Source organism: Bidens hawaiensis, unplaced genomic scaffold (genome assembly GCF_021521415.1).
Source record: "Bidens hawaiensis isolate Kalapana, Puna unplaced genomic scaffold, B.hawaiensis_p1.1 tig00030490_1, whole genome shotgun sequence".
Classification (NCBI taxonomy): domain Eukaryota; kingdom Viridiplantae; phylum Streptophyta; class Magnoliopsida; order Asterales; family Asteraceae; genus Bidens; species Bidens hawaiensis.
In genome coordinates, this window is record NW_027495074.1 from 97,273 (window position 1) to 103,272 (window position 6,000).

Here is a 6,000-nt window from a genome sequence, read left to right on the forward strand (position 1 = left end):
GATCCTCGGGGTCCAATGATACTTCTTTAAGGTCTTTTTCCCGAGCTTCCAGCACGTTCCTAGGATGTCGCTGTAGTTGCTATGCTATAGTTGGCTTGGCTGTTGGCTTCATTGATGATGAATAATAGTTCTTGGCCTCCGCCTGGTCACCCACTATCTTTACAACTCCCCAAGGAGTAGGTAACTTGATGCATTGGTGATAGGTTGAAGTTACACCATTCATTCCATGGAGCCAAAGCCTACCTAAAATAACATTACAACAGGAAAGGTTATCTATAACACAAAATTTTTGGTATGAGTTTAACCCTTCAATATAAATTGGGAGGTTGATGTCCCCCAATGTCTTCTTGGTTTCACCACTGAAACCGACTAACACCGATGTTCTAGGAATGATTTCTGAAACCGGGATGTTCATCTTCTTGAGGACATCATGTTGGATAATGTTGACCGAGCTGCCACCGTCCACTAGGATCCTGTGTACATAATGGTTAGAGATATATAAAGTAATAATCAAACCGTCATGATGAGGATCCCGAATGTTCAGCTTGTCTTCTTCATCGAAGAAGATTCTCTTTTCCGTTGTTAATGTGGTTGACACTATTGGACGATCCCCGTTATCCATCTTGATCTCTTTGGAAAGTCTTTTTGCTGCAGAGAAAGAAGTTCCACATATGTTTGAACCTCCAGAGATGAAGTTGACCGCTTGCACATCCAGCTTGTCCTGATGAGGATCCTGGATCCTTGAATTGAAAAAGATTCTCTGATCAGTCACTCGAGTAGTGGGGATGAGTGGTCTTCTCTCATTATCCAACTCGAAATCTTCCATGGGACTTTCTTGTATGGTACAATAATCTTTAAATAAATCGTAGTCTCCGGAGACAAAGTTGATCACATGAGCATCTGGTGGTGGTGGTGTTGCTTTCTGTAGAAGATCTTTAGGATCCTGGATCCTGGATTTATTCATTCCCAGGAGTTCTTTAAAGTGACCCTTGCTCAGGAGGTATCCAATTTTCCTCCTTAAGCCGATGCACTCATCTGTCGCGTGGCCAAAATCTTCGTGGAAGGCACACCACTTAGACTTGTCCTTGAAGCCGACAACTTTCTCGTTCTTTCGGGGCCACCTCGCTTTTTCTCCCAGATCCTTCATGGCACAGATCAAGCCATGAGTATCCACAGAGAAACAATAGTCGGAGATGCAAGGATAGTCTTCATCGTCATCTCCTTCTTCAATTGCCCGTACATTCTGATTGTTGAACTTGGCGTACGGCTTCGAATTTTTGTTCCTATTCCAGGATCCTTTATTCTTTTCGGGAGTTTCTTGTTTCGTTTGTCCCCCGGGACGATCCTGGATCTTTTTATCTTCTTCTAATCGGATGAATCTTAATGCCCTGTTTCTGACTTCATCTAATGTCCTGCACGGAGTCATCACTAAATCATCATAAAAAGGGGAGCTCTTTTGAATTCCCATCTTGAATGCTTCCACAGCAGTAGTCATATCAAGGTTTGGGATTTCTAGAGCTTCCTTACCGAACCTGGTAATGAAATCCCTAAGGGATTCATCACTAGGTTGGATAACACGATATAAGTCACCGGTTAACCTCTCAAATTTCCGACTACAGGAAAATTGAGTGTTAAATAAATTAACTAAATGAGAGAAAGATGTAACCGAGAAAGGCGGGAGACTTAGCAGCCATTTTAGTGCAACTCCCATTAGTGTGGCTCCAAATCCTTTGCAAAGGCAAGCCTCCTTGAGTCTTTCAGGAACAGGATTAATTTCCATCCTTTCCCTATACTGGGCAACATGTTCCTCCGGATCGGTGCTCCCATCATACGTCTTCATGTTGGTAGTTTGGAACCGCTTCGGGATTTCAGCCTCACATATGGGCGGAGCGAATCTGGATAATTTGTGACTTCCCTCCGGTATCTCAGGAATTGGACGTATCACTCCCGGGACACTAGATATCATATCCTTTAGCTTCTGTAACTCCTTTGCCATGGCCTGGTTGATACCTGAATCATGCATGGGAACATGGTTAGTATCTAAAGATATAGGATCGTACCAGTTACTTCTCTGCTGGGTGGAGTTTGGTATTCCAGACGAGTATCTGGGATAAGAGGAGTCAGCAATCGAAGTGGGTCCTCCAGAATCTATGGTTTGCATGGGGATTATGTCCCCATCATGGACTTCGGAAGATCGTTGATGTTGGGATCCAAAGGATTCTTGATCCTGAAAGAAGGATCCTTGATAAGGGATCCTGGAAGACCCTGGCGGAAGCATCCATGATCCCCTTTGGAACAACGAGGAACTTTGCGTTGGTTGACCCATCGACCCATGGTTGAAACTAGATGGTCCTCGCTGGAAGTCCGAGTATCCTTGAATCTGAGGACCCATGAATCCTTGTTGAATGATGGATGATCCTTGCTGAAAGACTGAGGATCCTTGAGTCTGAGGACCCATGGATCCTTGTTGAAGGATGGATGATCCTTGCTGAAAGACTGAGGATCCTTGAGTCTGAGGACCCATGGATCATTGTTGAAGGATGGATGATCCTTGCTGAAAGACTAAGGATCCTTGAGTCTGTTGACCCATGGATCCATGTTGAAGGATGGATGATCCTTGCTGAAGCTGAGCCAGGGATCCTGGACTGGTGAAATCCAGCATCCTAGGCATCAGGGGGGTGAGATCCTCTGCTGGCCTCTTGGACTTTTTGATGTCTTCGATCTCACGCAAGATCCTTTGGTTAGTCTTGTTCTGTTGTTCCATATATGCTCTCACCTGCAAAAACATAGAGGAAACGTCATTGTTAGAGTTTACCGCCGAAGTAGCAGCGGTTGTTCTCGAGCTCTGGAAGACTGGTATTTGTGTCTTGCTCCCAGAAGTAGCAGCCTTTGGTGCTCCCGTGATTGGCGGAGGCATCGGCGGCAGGGACCTTGAGGAGAGAGAAATCGAAGACGGCATAGTTGACGATGTAGGGGTGGATTGAGAGGCCATTGCAAGTGTATAGGGTACGAAAAAATGAAAATCGATGAGAATAATACGGATTATAGCACCAATTGCCCCACGGTGGGCGCCAAATTGTTTTGGACAAAAATCTGCTAAGGATCAAGTATCCAAATCTGTTATACGAGGTAAGGTGCTAACTCGATAATGACAAGTGTATAAGCGTAATATTGGTGAACACAAAGGTTTGATCACGAGGGAAAAAGCCCTTAACCAAGATAGTCTTATTTCGGTCAAAACTTATCAAGGTAATCTTTGGTAAAATAACTTCGGTCAAGGATTAATAAGATAATCTTTGGTCGAATTACTTTAGTCAATGATCAACAAGGTAACCTTCGGTCGATAAGTATGTGATTATCATGGTCTCCGGCACAAAAAACCCCCGGACGGTGAAAACTATCACTGTCGATTATATTGATAATCAAAGGTGGTTACAAGTGTTATGGAGTAAATGATCGAGATTACAAAGTAACCTATGCGTAGAGAGAATTATGTGTTCTGCTATAGTGTGTGTGATAATACATGTGTTCTTCTACTCGATCATAGCTCGTTTAAATAAGATAATATTACTAACAATATTTCCTAACTATCCGAAAGTCTTCCACCAGCTGCTCCACGACCTTTGACCACGTGATAGCCGTCCAGTAGCGAAATAAGCGGAAGAATGAGTCTTGTAGCCGTTATTGATATTGAGCATCCATCTTCACATGAATTCATCCATTAACGGCTACATTAAACTAGGATCCTGGATCCGTGCTCCAGCTAGAGAATGCTCTGTGAGGATAATTGGTACAAGTACGTCTTAAAGTTGCTACACATGTCTAACACATCACCATACTAAACGCAATCATTAGTAAACAAGTAATACCGAGAATCGTCGATCCTTCATATCTTGATACATATTTCAAGGATAAACTATTCATATGATAGTCAATGATAAAGGATCCTCAGTATATAAAAATCATGGCCTAACACATACCATGACCATATCATGCATCAATCATATGCAAATCAGCATAGATCAATCACACACTTGAAGAACAAGTTGTTGGTGTTCATGAGCCATTTCACCATCAAAGAAGGTGTTATAAGTTTCAAGGAGGCTTTGATTAAATCTCTTGAGGTGTGAAGTATAAGCCAAGCCTTGACTTAGACATTAAGTTGAGATAAGGTATAATTATGGTATTTAAAGCTCGTTTCTTCACGTTTAAGAAAAGATCTAATCTACAATGATCAAACATTGTTAAAATGGTGTTATTCGTTACCTAAAAGTGTTTATAAACAAGTTAGAAAGCTAAGAATGCATAAACGAGCGTTGGTTTGATGTCTAGAATGATTTTTACAAAACCAATTCTAGGAAAACTATTAGACGGGCCGCCTAAAGTCAATGATAAACGGGGTATGTTCAAATGGTTGGAAGACACAATTAATCATTTGATGGGCTGTCTAAGAATGTGACAGACCTTCTAATGTCAGACAATTTGTCTTATATATAAAGGCCGGTCTAAAACCAATATTGGTCAAAAAGTCAAACCAATGGTTTGATGGTTTGTCTAATCATGTGATGGTTCGTCTGAAGGTGAACTTTGTGGTTTTAAATAAAATTAAGTTTTAACATGATAACCAAGATAGATCATGCAATGACATAGATATTTATACAAACTTATTTTAATAGGTTAAAGATAATCAAGAAAAATAGAAAGACTGAGATTAATAAGAACTGACAAGGTGAATGCTTTCAACTATTGTACAAAGTTGTTTACTCTTCATAAACAAAAGGATATGCATATCCAATTTTAAAGAGTCTACATAGGATTATACGTAATCCTTAGAACGTTTTGACACAAAGAAATAACTAAAAATAGATCAAAATATACATGTTTATGGATCGTTACATACATGGTAAGCGATGAACACACTGCGCCCATGCACTCGTTGACTTGTGTATGTTTAAGTGGCTAACTATCCAAGGAAATGGTTGTTGTCCTACTGAGTTGTTAAAAGTTATTGTCATTTGTGGTATTTACGAATTATAAGAACCTTTTTGAGTCAAGTTAGCATTATTCACCAGCAATTTGACATATTTTCAAAAGTGGTTTTAGGTAGCCAACAATAGATATTGACGTGGAAATTCCTAACGGGGATTGGGAAATCCTAGTCTTAGTATATGACTATGGCGTATCTAAATTTTGTAAAATGACATTGATGTAAACTTGTTCTAAATAAGTAATATTGTGTACTGAAGAGGTATGTACCCGCCTTAACATCGAGCGGGGCGGGTCAACCCACAAGATATAGACAAGAGGCTTGAAATCAAGATATCATGAAGGCACAAAGCCAAAACCTATGCGCATGGCGCATATCACATATGCTCACGCATATCACATATGCTCACGCATCACATATGCTCACGCATATCACATATGCTCACGCATCACATATGCCCACGCGTATCACATGCTCACGCACCATATATGCTCACGCATATCACATATGCGCGTGGCGCATCTGCGCGTGGCGCATATCACATGCTCACGCATTATATATGCTCACGCATATCACATCTGCGCGTGGCGCATCTGCGCGTGGCGCATATTACATATGCTTGCGCATATCACATCTGCGCATGAAACATCTGCGCGTGAGAATAAAGAGAAGACCTCGCGCATCCTCAGGATAGGCGCATATCACACATGCACATAATCAACCTCGTCCTTATCCAAATCAGGATAAGGACAACCTTGATTGTGCTCGTCAGACAACCTTCCAGAAGGTATCCTTTAAGGAATAAGAATATGCTGATGTTGACAGCTGCCAATGAAAGGTGGACAACTCAGCAAAACCCATGTGCTACCACGTGATTGCACATGGGTCAGGTGAAATACCTGGGTCAGAGAATAATCAATGAAAAAGCACCAGGTGTCCTAAGGACACGTGGCGCAAAGCAATAAGAGGAGGCTAAAAAGGCCCTAATGGGATCTGAGCCCAATCATTGGAAA